The sequence below is a fragment of the Glycine soja genome, chromosome 4, assembly GCF_004193775.1.
Source record: "Glycine soja cultivar W05 chromosome 4, ASM419377v2, whole genome shotgun sequence".
Lineage (NCBI taxonomy): Eukaryota > Viridiplantae > Streptophyta > Magnoliopsida > Fabales > Fabaceae > Glycine > Glycine soja.
This window is the reverse complement of record NC_041005.1, coordinates 44,226,951-44,240,859: the sequence shown is the minus strand read 5'-3', so window position 1 is coordinate 44,240,859 and position 13,909 is coordinate 44,226,951. Positions and strand designations below refer to the sequence as shown.

At 30.2% G+C, this 13,909-nt stretch overlaps 1 pseudogene; it reads right to left on the bottom strand.

The window, feature by feature from the left end:
- Positions 1 to 6,290: 6,290 nt before the first annotated feature.
- On the bottom strand, positions 6,291 to 12,186 carry LOC114409814 (annotated as a pseudogene).
- Positions 12,187 to 13,909: the final 1,723 nt, after the last annotated feature.

Below are 13,909 nucleotides of genomic sequence, written 5' to 3'. Positions count from 1 at the left end.
TTTTAAAAATATTTAGACTATTTCATTTCTAAGCAAAATATTCATTTGTTGCAAAATTATTGTTATATGAACTACAAATTAAGAACTCACCCCCTATTAAAATTTTTTAGAATACATTTGGATAGAAAATTTTAACTGAGGAAAGTAACTTATCAGAAAATTTAAATTTCTTTAATCCAAAATTCATTGTTTAGATGTTTTTGTATGATAAATTTAAATTTTTGGAATTTTAAAATAAAATTTTAAACAACTAAAAAGGTGGAATTTCAATTTTCTTCTAAAAGGTGAGAAATTGAAATTCTCTTATTGATAGAAAAACTTTTCAAAACATTCGCGTATTTCCTTTATAACTTTTATTCTCTCTTCCATCTGAAAGTTTCCGAAATTTCGTTCTCAAACTCGCTACTCTTCTCTCACGTTGATGATTCTCTTCTTCAAAAAGTATCGTCTGAGCTCGTGGAGATCAATCGAGTGTGAACGTAGAGGGACATATAGAACTACACCCACCAGTCAGGGGAGCAACTGTCACTACCCATCATGCGATGGAGGTACTAGCCGGCGTGGAGGGCCTGACCATGTCTTGCGTCGTTGACTGAATGATGTGGTCGGGTGTGGTGGTGTACGCCGCCGTGTCCTGGTTCCCCTGCGACCCACATCGCATCAGTATTCTTCTCTTTGAAAACACACCAATCATATTTTTTCTTCTCTTTACCTTTGTTTTCTTTCACTCTTAGAATTTTAATTTTTTTATCCAAACACAAAATTTTAAAAATAAAAAAATTTCAATATTTAAAATTCTTAGAATTAAAAAATTTTCAAAATTTTAAATTCCCTCATCTAAACAATACTCTTAATTGTATTTAGGGTTAAGAATAAATATATAATTTAGTACTTATATTAGTAAAATATAAATTGATTTCGTTCATACTCTTAAAGGAAGAAATATAAAATAGAATGAGCTGAAATTAAATGAAACATATCTAAGTTCCATTTTCAAAATATTTTATTTTTCAAGTTCCCACCTATCGTCTGTCTAATAAACATAGTGCAAATCCAACAGATCCTAAAATCGAATTTCAGCTAAATTTTCTCGCCAAATAAAATAAAAAAGTAGCCAGGAGAAAATTTAAGTCACGTCCTTATCCAAAGATCATTTGCGGTAGAAAATTTAAAACATTAATTTTGATGAAGTTCTACTTTACCTGAACCATATCAATATATTTATTGTGTGTTTGGAAATAATTACCAATATGTTTTATTAAGTCTAATTAATAGTTAAAAGATGCAGAAGCTAAGCGTGTGTTTGGAATAAATTTATTAATGTAAATATGATATACACTCTCCACATCCAACATTTGAAAAACATAAAGCTACTTGTAATAACTTCCCAAAGTCATGGATCTACTTTGATTAATTAATTTGATTCAACATAAAAGCAAAAATGTTTTAAACGTGTGTTTGTATTAGCATTTCTACTTCACATCACTCTTCTTATTTGCGTCAAAGACAAGGGAATGATGCTTAAGCAAGCCTGGGTTGCTTGGTTGTTTTTGCTTATATATCCACGTTTGGAGATAATCAACAAGTTACCAAACACAATCTAACCGTGTGTTTGGATTAGCATTAAAAATCCAAAATCTATGTATTCCGCCATGATCTTTCACCATATTAGAGAGTCGTTTTCAAGCTACTGATTTTTCAATGTGGTCCATTATATTTTCAAACTCACTTAACCTAATAGCTTCTACATTTCAAATGTAATTTTTTTACTTTTTACCGAGAAGCCGTAGATACTGTTTTCACATATCACACAAAAAAGAAGGTTTTACATGAAATATGAAAGTACAACCTCTCTTGAAACATGCATGCATGAAATGTAGAAGTATATGACTTCTCCATGAATAAAAAAAAAAAGATGTTTGTGCATGATAATTCCCGTCAGCTGGAGCCGTTAGACCATGAATTTTATCTGCCCAACCTGAATTAATTAAGGGCGGAAATAATCATAAAAATCACTTAACCAAGTATATGTGAATGAATAAAGAGTTTAGTTTCCACATAAATTCTTGCTGATCTGACTTTAAGATATTTATCATAAAAATCAATAAATTTATGTTTGTAATTGAATTATTATATAAAAACTCTTTACACTATCAATGCATATAGTATTTACTCATAAATAGGTACATAAATAAAAATCTTATATGGGTCTTACTGGTCTCTCTCACCAGCATAGTAATGAAGCAGACGTACAGCCAATGGTAATTCAACTTTGGCTGCCTGTTCATAAAGCTTGCCATTATTCCATGTTTCCAGTGTTGCAAGCTCATTACTGTATGTGTTTCTCAATCATATCAGCAATGCGCATTAGTATCCGTGATCTTTTTTCCTGTAGGGTAACACACATAAATATCAAACATCTAATTAAAATAAATGGGTTTGCAATATCAGTGAATTGGTTTGTAACCACAAATGTTGCTTCATCGTCTATATTTTCCTGCAGTTTTCTATAATTTTAACAAGAATTCAACTGGAATGTGCTCACTGTGTATATAGTGGTCAGGGCCGTGTAAGTCACTAGGCCACTAAGACAACGACCTTAGGTCTCCAATTTTTTAGGATCTCAATATTTATATGTATTTTTCAAAGAAATATTTATTATTAATTTTAATTATTAAATGATAAATTAAGTTATAGTATAATATGTTATTTGGTATTATTTTTATTAATAAGACCACAAATATTAAATATAGATGTAAGTATTATTATAAATAATTTAAATATAATTTTTTTATTTATTTAAAAAAATTAAGCAAATTATTTATATTTATTTTGTATCCTATTTCTTTTCTCTCTACAAATATATTATTGAAATTAATATAAGCCTCATCATTGTCCTCTCTAGACTATTAGTCAATGTTTAGTAAAAGTTACTTTTTGTTTATTTTGACCATAGTAGTCACAATGGTAGATTGGACAACAGAAATAACATCTGATACAGAAAACAACAGGTGCATTGGACAATCCTTTAGGTCCTGAAACTGTTATTTGTTGAAAAATACATATTTTTATAATTTCATTTGCATGCTTTCCCAATTGAATATATTGCCTGTCATGGATCAACTCTGCTGAAAGCCATCATTGGAATGCATATTAAAATTTAAATGAGGACAATGCACAGGCTTATTGTGCCTAGAGCTATTTTTATTTTTGGAGTTCTACAACGTATTTATTCTTTGTTTGCTTCATCTACCAAACGGTGAAAAATTTTGCAAGATAATGTATCTAAATTTTTTATTAAATCATTATCTCAGACTCGTTGAAAAAGTAGAATAGAAAGTGTCAAAACTATTAAGTTTCAAGCTCCAAAGGTAAGAGATGTTTTGACTGAATTATCAAAAAATTGTGAAGATCCTAAATTAAAAAGTGAAGTCATGTCTTTAGCAACTCATGAACTTGAAGATTTTGAATTTTTATTAGGAATGAATATTTGGTATGATATTTTGTTTGCTGTCAATTCTATTAGCAAAATTCTACAATCAAAAGGTATGCATATAGATGTTGCTATAGATCATTTAAAAGGTCTTATCACTTATTTAAAACATTATAGGGAAAATGGGTTTGCATTGACTTTAAAATCCACAGAAAAAATGGCTATCGAAATGGATATAGAGCCAAAATTTCGTGAAAAACGTAAAATTAATAGAAAATCTCATTTTGATGAAAATATTAGTAATGAGATCACACATTCACCTAAAGAATCTTTTCGTATCGAGTATTTTTTATACATATTAGATCAATCAATTAATTCTATTGAGACACGATTTGGACAATTTTTACAATATGAGACTATTTTTGGTTTTTTATTTGATTCCAAAAAAATTAAAGCTTTAGATGAGGATGAATTGAAAAAATATTGTATTAATCTTGAAAAGTTTTTAAGGTTTAATGAATACTCTGATATTGATGGTCTTGATTTATTTTCAGAATTGAAAGTACTAAGAGAAGTGTTAAGAGAAAAAATTAGCACACCATTGAGTTATATTAAAATTTTAGATTCTTTTCCAAATGTTTACATTGCATATAGAATTTTATTGACAATCCCTATAACAGTTGTTACTGCTGAAAGAAGTTTTTCAAAATTAAAATTGCTTAAATCATATCTAAAATCAACAATGTTACAAGATAGATTGAATGAGTCAACTATTTTATCTATTGAAAGTGAAGTGTTAAAATTGTTTGATTATAAAACTCTGATAAATGATTTTGCAGCTAAAAAAGCTAGAAGATTAATATAAAAATTGATATTTTATATAATATACTAAATCTCTTTAAAATATAAAAAAAAGACTCCTTTAACATTTTCGTCTTAAACCCCAAAATATTTGTACACGGTCCCCTAATAGTGGCTTGATCAGCTATATTATTCAACTGGAATGTGCTCACTGTGTCTATATTTGGTGTAACTTATTTCGACAGATGCTGTGACTAGTTCATCATCATCATCATCAATTTCTGCGGCGGTGCTGAAACTGTTGATGTTTCTCCCCCTTTTAGTGTTCCTTCCTTCAGAAAAATGAAAAAGAAGAAAATGAGTTACATTTAACAGGACCAATCTGCATTACATTTATCTACATCCCATGGCAGAATTATATAAATTTCATCTGAATCTCAGTTTATTTTTCCATTTTGTGATACCACAATACAGACGAACAATTTTCTTTGGTTGCTCCACAGTTCACTCTACATCTTCAATGAGTTCTTTTTATCTGGACTATGATTTTTTTAAAATAAAAAATGAGATGGCACGGCTCTCCTAGTTTTCTATCTTGTACAATTCTATATAAATGCATAAAAAAGAAGAAAAAAATTGCACTTGGAATAAATTTGAATTGTTTGGACTCTGAAGTTTGAACATAAGGAATATTAGTTTTAACATTCTGTATAATAATCACTTAGCCTTTTACTTTATGCTTGCAGTGATACTTTTTTCTTAAATAACTTATGCAAAAAGGGCAGAGAGCTTGGTCCATATTGCAATTCCATATGTTCATTTTCAGTACATATAATTCAAGGGGAAAGCAAGAATAGATAACATAAGTCTTGAATTCAAAGAAAATAGCCACAAACGTGATATCCAAAGAAACCACAAACAAGAGCCTTAATGTAGAAAACTTATCAACGATTAATAGACAACAAAAGCTAGACATTGAGTTAGGCACATCTGATAAATAGTTTATTTTGTTTTATTCTATTTTTTTTTTTTTATCTAATGTGTGAAGCAGAGAAGCAAAGAGCCAAGGAAGAGAATCTGTGTGCTGCCATGATAGAATAGAGTATGTCCAACTTAAGCCTCGTTGTAACTACTAAGTATTAATGTTGTTTTGTTTCAGAAACAATTGCACAAGCAAGTTTTCTAGTACGTAGAAAAAAAAAACAATTATTGTTTGTTGTACCGTGTTTTCCTTGTCATCCTCCTAAGTTCTATGTCTCTGACACGTAGCATTATTAGTATTTCAACAAATTGAATGATGAAAACTAACCTATCCTTATCTGAGTCCAATTTCATAAATTGGGTCCATGATTCATGCTTTCCACTTACCATCACGTTCAATTTCAGGAAGGGATTACCAAAAAATTTCATCCTAATTAATTTATGCTGATTACTTTTTCACTTGGAAGGTGAAACTAATTAAGAGTAGTGAATGGTACAAATATTCTATCCTACAGCAACAGTGTCATTCCAGTATCCAAGTTTGTGATCGAGGAAAAATATATAAATTGCACAAGCATCAAAATTCACCCGGTATAATGTTCAGGTACCAAATCTCTCTTAAAAGGGTGGTGTAAGTTCCCTTACATAGTTGCTCATAGTTTATTGGTGTAAATATGCTCAGTGTTTACTCTCCTCAATCTCCAATAATTCCCTCTATGTTTGGATACAGAATTTTAACTGAGGAAAATAATTTATTAGAGAATTTGAATTTCTGTACTCTAGAATTCATTGTTTGAATGTTTTTTTATGAAAAATTTAAAATTTTGGAATTTTAAAATAGAATTTTAAATAATTAAAAATTTAGAATTTTAATTTCTTTTTAAAAGATGAAATATTGAAATTCTCATTTTACCGTCTTCTTCAAAAAAATATCGTCTGAAATTGTGAAACATTGATGGGGGCTCAGAACGTAGAAGAACACGTATAACAAGCATATTAATCATATTTTTTCTTTTTTTTTTTTATTCATTTTTTTTTCACCCTCATAATTTTAACATTTTTTATCCAAACACAATTTTGAAAATAAAAGAATTTCAATTTAAGTATTTGAAATTCTTAGAATTTAAAATTTCTCATAATTTTAAATTCTTCCATCCAAACACACTCCCAGTGAAAAAAGATGATAGCCACGTAGGATTTCGGTCATAATTACAAAAGGACTCTTAAAGAACAAAACCATAGCTAGCAGTTTGAGCAATTCACAGCCATGCAGGATTCTTCACTGGTGAAACCACAGCTTTCACTTGCAGGTAATTGTTGAGGCTGTAGATACCCTTCTCCCTGCTAATGCCGCTCATTTTGTACCCTCCAAAAGGAATTGCAGCATCAAAAACATCAAAGCAATTGATCCACACAGTTCCAACTCTCTGCACGCATCAAAGTGTTGGCTGTGTGCACGTTCTTAGTGAAAACACCTGCAACTAGACCATAATGCGTTGCATTTGACCTTCGAATTACTTGTCAATATCCCTAGGATAATCCAAAAATAATTATTTGAACAAAATTAGAATAATGTTCAATTAAAAGATTCATTGTTGTTCCTCATTAATGTTTAATAACGTTTTGCATTGGTCTACATTAAACATTGATACCAGGAAGTTTTAAACAAATGTTGCATCATTGTAAAACAAAGTGTCATTAACACTCCCTAATATATGTTTTTTTCCAACACATTATCTTTTATTGGTTAAAATTCATGTGAGTCCTATTAGTTTGAAAATTGGACCCACAAAACGAGGAAAGTTACCTCCACATATTTAATCAAATCTTCATGAATATCACCCAATAACGAGTGTTGTAGAGTGCATTCAGATGGGAAACAAAAATTGAGAATTGAAGTTTCACTCACTTCAACTTCAAGATGGTTTATAGAGGGCCAAAAATTTCATCTTTTGCTATCAACATGTCATCCTGATTATTAGCACGGGTTAGAAAATGCTTCAAGGTATTGTAGATTTTGTGAATCACTTGTGCTAATTTGTTAATACCTGAACATTTGAGAAGACAGTAGGCTGGACAAAGAAGCCCTTTGAGCCAATTCTGTCACCCCCACATTCAAGGGTGGCCTTGCTTTAAATACCAGACTTTATGTACCCAAGTACTTTCTAAAATTGTTCCACATCAATCTGAGATTTTCCCCAAACGCCAGGAACAGTGTTAGTTTGTTCCATCATAGTAACATAAGAATGTATTGATTAATGAACAACAAAGTAGAAGGTGTTCTGTCAAACGTTAATTTCTAATTTTCAAATACATTGAACTCAAATACTACTCACTAGTAACTGTAAAAGGAACAAAAATGATAAGAAAGAACACAATCAATAATATTCTGCCTAAGAGTACTAGCAAAACACACCTTTAATATTCTTTTTCCGACACACTATCTATGCTTGATTAAAAGTCATCTGAATTTCAGTGGTTTGGGAATAGGACCCAAGAATGGGAATGAGACTAACATATTTAGTGGAACTCACATAAATTTCACTCAACAAGAAACAGAGTTTTAGAAAGAGAATGTTAGAGAATGTGTTGCTAACATATTTGTCATATGTTGATAACTTCGAAGAGAAAAAGTACCTGAGGACCTTGTTCGACACCCTTTATGAAGGGATCCCCAACAACACGTTTCAAAGCACGAGCCTTTGCTTTCTCCAAGAACTCATCATAGATACGCTCATGTACAAAGGTACGAGACCCAGCACAGCAACATTGCCCCCTATAAAAAATCCAACATAAATCATAAGCATGTTCTTCACACATGCATATCTAGATTCAACTTCAAGAAAGTTGATGAGAGTTGGTTGAACAAACCTGATTAAAGAACAGAGCAAAGTGTGCAAGTTCTACAGCCTGGTCAACATCAGCATCCTCACACACAATGAAAGGAGATTTCCCTCCAAGTTCAATATCACAGGCTTCAAATTGCTTCTTGCGGCCAATTCAAGTACAACTTTTCCAGTCTCAGTAGATCCGGTGAATGCTAGCTGCAAAAGAACAAAAGATGTTAAACTTTGATATAATATTTTGACATTAATGGTTGAATTTTACCAGAATATCATTAAGTAAAGGAAAGGGTAATCTAATGATAAGCAAATGCATGCGGGCACTTTCTTGCATAAGATGCCTTAATATCTAAAGCTATTAAGAGGAACTTAATAATTAGGATTTTAGGAAGATGAATCAAATTATGTATACTAAAAGATAAAAAAAAAAGGTTGAATATGATAGTCTGTCTTGCCTTCTTTCGCACTGATCAATTCCAAGGTTCAGTCATTTTCATTTTCCCTTAAATTGGGGTGAAGAATTTTTAAACAATTTTTTTCATATAAAATTTATGTGGAAATTTTTATTCTAATTTAAGGGGATACCAAATGACCATACATCATATATAGCAGTGCACAGATAAGTACTACTCTCCCCTGACAAAAAAGGATAGTACCTTAAGTGGGGTTTCAGACCAATCATTCTGGCAAATATTATGCATATGGAAGCACACTAAATAACTTTAGCAACCTAAATCCTAGAGATATCAAACCAGGTTCATTTTTTATGCTCTACAATGTGCCACATAGATGCTTGGTTCTTCAAAATACCTTGTCAACATCCATATGACTTGCTAGAGCTGCACCAGCAGTTGGACCATAGCCAGAAACTACATTCAAAACACCTGGTGGAAGACCGGCCTGCCAAAAAGGGTTCACACTGAGTTAAACCAAGTACAAAACACAAATGTAACTGAAATATTCCTTTAGAATCTGAAGTACCACATTATCATGTCAGCAAAAATTGATGTTAATTCTTAAACTACTGCAACGATATCCCAAAATTACAATATAACAGTCGAAAACCTAAAGGTAGAATAAAAAGACTTTGCCATGAGAAATTATCCTGCAATGCCAACTCTAGAAGATGAAGACCTCTTGAAGGCATTATTTATCAGTAACTTATGATGGTTTTTATAACCAAATTAAATCCATAAGCTGTACCAAATATGTAGAATTCCAATTTTATTTGATTATTTATTTTTCCACGAGTAGGTAAAATTGTAGAAATATAATGAAGTATCACAAGAGCAATGTTTTTGGGAGATATACATGCAACAATGGACTAGACTAGCAAGTACATGGTTGATATCTTGATGATAACAGTCTAATTGTGTATTAGGAAAAGGAGGGTGAGAGAGAAAAATCTATGAGCTCACTTTTGCCACATAGAGAGCTGTTAAAGGTGTTTGTTCAGCAGTCTTAAGGATGACAGTATTTCCACATGCAAGAGCTGGTCCAACTTTCCAAGCAAACATGAGGAGAGGAAAGTTCCAAGGTATGATTTGTCCTGCAACACCAATTAGTTCATGCAATGTCTCCACATGATAATTTCCATCAGCAGGCACTGTCAGACCATGGATTTTATCAGCTCAACCTGCAATAAAAGAAAATTGTTTGGAACATATCAGCAAGTTGTCTTGAAAAAAATAAAACAAACACTTTTGATTTCAGTTAGTACTGAACCTACCAGCATAGTAACGAAACAAACGCACAAACGTTGGTAATTCAGAAGTGGCCCATTGTTCATAAGGCTTTCCATTGTTCCATGTCTTCAGAGCTGCAAGTTCATCACTGTGTTTCTAAACCAAATCAGCAAAGCGCAGTATTATCTGGCATCTTTCCTGAAGAAGTTGTTAACAAATCATTGTTATGTTTCATATGAATTTAATATTTATGTACCGTAGCATAAAATGTCAACCGATTAAAAATATGGTAAGTTTGACTTTTAAGGTAGTTATGACAAAATTCAATCACCTTATCAAAGGTGACACTTTGTGATTGAATGAGAGTGTAATAACCTTCTACATTGTTAGTGCATAGGTTATTTACTCTTGATGACTTTATCATCCACGACAATTTGTGATTAAAGGACAGTGTAATAACCTTTTACTTGTCAATGCATAGATTATTTACTCTGCACCAATTCAGTTTTCTTCAAGCAAAGGGAAAAGACTGGAAAGTTTAAATGCCTACATAAGCAGTCATTTTTGGCCAAGGTCCTTCATCAAAGGCTTTGCGAGCTGCTGATACTGCACGGTTGATATCTTCTGCATCACCTTCAGCAACACGAGCAATCACTTCTCCTGTGCGCGGGTCATATGTTGGAAAAGTTTTCCCTGAGACCATAAGAAATATGGCAAATGAAATCCCGTTTGTTTGGATGAGGAAATTTAAAATTTTTGAGAAATTTTAAATTTCAAGAATTTTAAATACTTCAACGGAAATTTTTTTATTTTCAAAATTGTGTTTGGATAACAAAAGTTAATTCAAGAATTTTTAACATTTTAAAGATTTCGGGAACTTTCAGGCAGAAAAGATGATAAAGTTAGTAAAAAAAATACGCGAACGTTTTAGAAGATCTTTTTGTAAAAAAAAATTTTTAATTTCTCATCTTTTAAAAAGAAATTGAAATTTCACATTTTTCAAAAATTTAAATTCTTCACAAAAGAATATTCAAACAATAAATTTTAGATTACAAAAATTCAAATTATCTGATAAATTGTTTTTCTCAATTAAAATTGTCGGATTGAATTTTTGTCAAGTAGCAAAGTAAACAAACCTGGTTAAATTCAAACTAGACAAACCTGAAGCAGCATCAGCATCCACAAATTGTCCATTTATCAAATGCTTAGTGTATGTTATTGGAACTTGTGGAATGATTAATTCCTCAACTGCTGCTGCAGTGCTGAATCTATTAACGTTTCCCCACTTGCCAGAGTTTCTCCCTGTGGGAACAAAAAATCTTGTGGAAGTTTTATGCAATGAATTGAAGACAGCCATTCTGATGAGTAATAGTCACTGAAAAGCACTCATTATATAAGAAATCAAACTAAGATAAATTATAAAATTAAAAAGCAAAAAAAATAAATTACAAGCAGGTGGTAATAAGTTAATAAAAAAATGACAGAATAGAAAGAAAATATCTAGCTATGTTTGAATAGAAAGAAAGACAGAATATATAGAATAAAAAATATATCTTTTTTGTTTTGATGGAAAAAAGTGAAAAGAAAATAGAGAGAAAAAATTATTTTTAAAAACAACAACTTAGAACTTTTTCCCTTCTCATTCTCTAGCTAATTCAAATATTTTCTAGACAAATATTTGAAATATTAAAAACAACAACTTAGAACATTCTCTTCTCCCTCTTTTTCTTTCCATATCCTAACCAACATAAATGGTTTGATTGGTATGCTAGACAAAAAATTAAGAAATAAAGTTGAAATGATGGAAAAATAGAAGAGAAAAGAAATTGAATTTTTGTTTTAAAAAGTCAATTTTTCTTCTTTTTTTTACTTCCTCTCCACCCAAACAATTGAAAATAGTAGTACGTTTCTAAGTGTTTCCTTTGCTGTTATCCAAACATACAAAAGAAAAACTTTAGTTGGTTTTAAAAATGGACCCTAACTATATGTGCAAGTGCTAAGCATAGCAGTACTATAGTCACACAGTTCGTGTCCTGTACTTTGATGAAGGCAGAGAAGCAGAAAACATGCAAACTGAGAAACATTTGGCTATCCTGATTATCCACTATAGTACATCCACCACTTTAAATATGCCAAATCCATACAAATTCCATAAACTAATAGTGACCAAAAAGCAAGAGGAAGCTGCAAAATGAAGAATATAAGGAAGTGAATAGGTTGCCAGTTAGAATCCCTTCCACTAATATTTCTAACAAATTAACATTTACCAATAAAAAAAAGGAAAGAAAATAGGTTGGTTATCAAGTGAGTGAAGCAGAGAAGCATCTTGAAAAGAAGGGGAAGAAGATAGAGAGCGAGAGAGGAGCCAGGAAAGTCTTCGAGTTGCCATGACCAATGGCCAAAGCAAATATCTCCAAAAGGGTGTTTTCTGCTTCTTCTACTTGGTGATTAGGAGCTTCACACAATACCAATGTTTTAGTTTTGACTTTTAAATTCTGTATGTAACCGTCAACTGTCGTTTTTGCCAAAATTTTATGAAACAAATATATGGACTAACAGTGAGCCCAGCATTTGACGTATCATTTTGTGGATGATACTGCCCAAACTTTTGGATTTTGAAGATATATGTTTAGATTCTTGAGAATGAGTAAACAGTTTTTTTTACAAGGCAAATGAGTCAACAAGTTAACATTTTAATTTTTAACACAAGTTTTTTTTTCTTTTTTAAAACCAAATTATTTATTCAAATGAGATTATTATAAATGATAAAATTCTTCTTAATATTTAAGCTGTTACAACTCAAGACTCAAGTTTAATTTACCAAGTGATCATAAAATAATTCTATGTGGATAATTAATTCACGTATTTAGTGGTATTCAACAGAGTAGCTAGCTTTTAACATTGAAGTTAAATATATTGAAAATTTTATTTATTTTTAAATTCTTGTTGATTAATTTTAAAATACTAATTAATTTTTACTTGATTTTAATACTATCACATAAAAAAGTATGTTTTCTGTGGCTAGCTAGTTTTTTCTAGGTTTGAAAGCTCCATAATTACTCTCTCGACAAGTGTCTTTCCTAGCCTACTTTCTTTGATGTAAAGTAGGTGGTATCTTTCCTCGTTGACGGTAATCTATCACAAACAGAGTTCAATAATTATATATCCATTATTGGTAACACTATACTATCCTTAATTCTTCAGTTCAAGAATATGCACTAACTAGTATTTAATAAAAAAAATTAATATGCACTTATTTCATTTCTTAGGCTTAAAGAATATTTATTGCTCAGAAGTCATTTTGTTTTTTGTTTTTTATCCTTTCTTTTTAGGCAAACGTATAGTTCAAACCAGGAATGGATCGAGAGATGTATTAAGGGGAGGCTTTTTTTTTTTTACATAATTATTTAAATATTACTTTTTTGATAAATACTTATTTAAAAAATAATAAATTTCACAAAAATATTTACTTTTGATTTTATATTTAAAATTAGAAATAAGATCTATTATCAATAAATTTTTTTTATCAAATCAACAATTATTTTTTGGTTAAAATTAAAAATTCGTAACAGATGTATGGCTACTTACAGAAATTGGTTCTTAATTCTATTTCAATCTCTATCATTCAAATATGATTTTATGGTCTATATTTTTAATTTTCACACACACATGTTACTCAGAGAGTAAGTCAATAAAATTAAAAATGATTATAAGAAATTCAAATGATGAAATTAACTTAGTTTATATCAAATAAGTTTATTATAAATTTATATTTTTGAATGAAAATATTTAAATATTGTCAAAACTAATTTTAATTTATATATATATATATATATATAACGTAATATAATTTAATAAAATGCCAATATAGTTGTTTAGGAAAAATAAGTTAAACTAAGAGCTATTCTAAGGTTATTAATTATTGTTTCCTTTATATTAGAATTTATTTTAAATGTAAGAATAAATACTCTTTAATTACTCTTTTATTTTTTGTGCTGACATTAAGAGTTAAGGATAATTTTAATTTTGAACATGTTAAACTTAAGAATTTGTCAGTATTTTCAATGAAATTATAACTTAGAGGTTTTTGAATATGATAAATTAAAATATATTAATTGATGTTGTCAAACCACGTTATTTTTTTATAAAATTATATTTTTCTTATT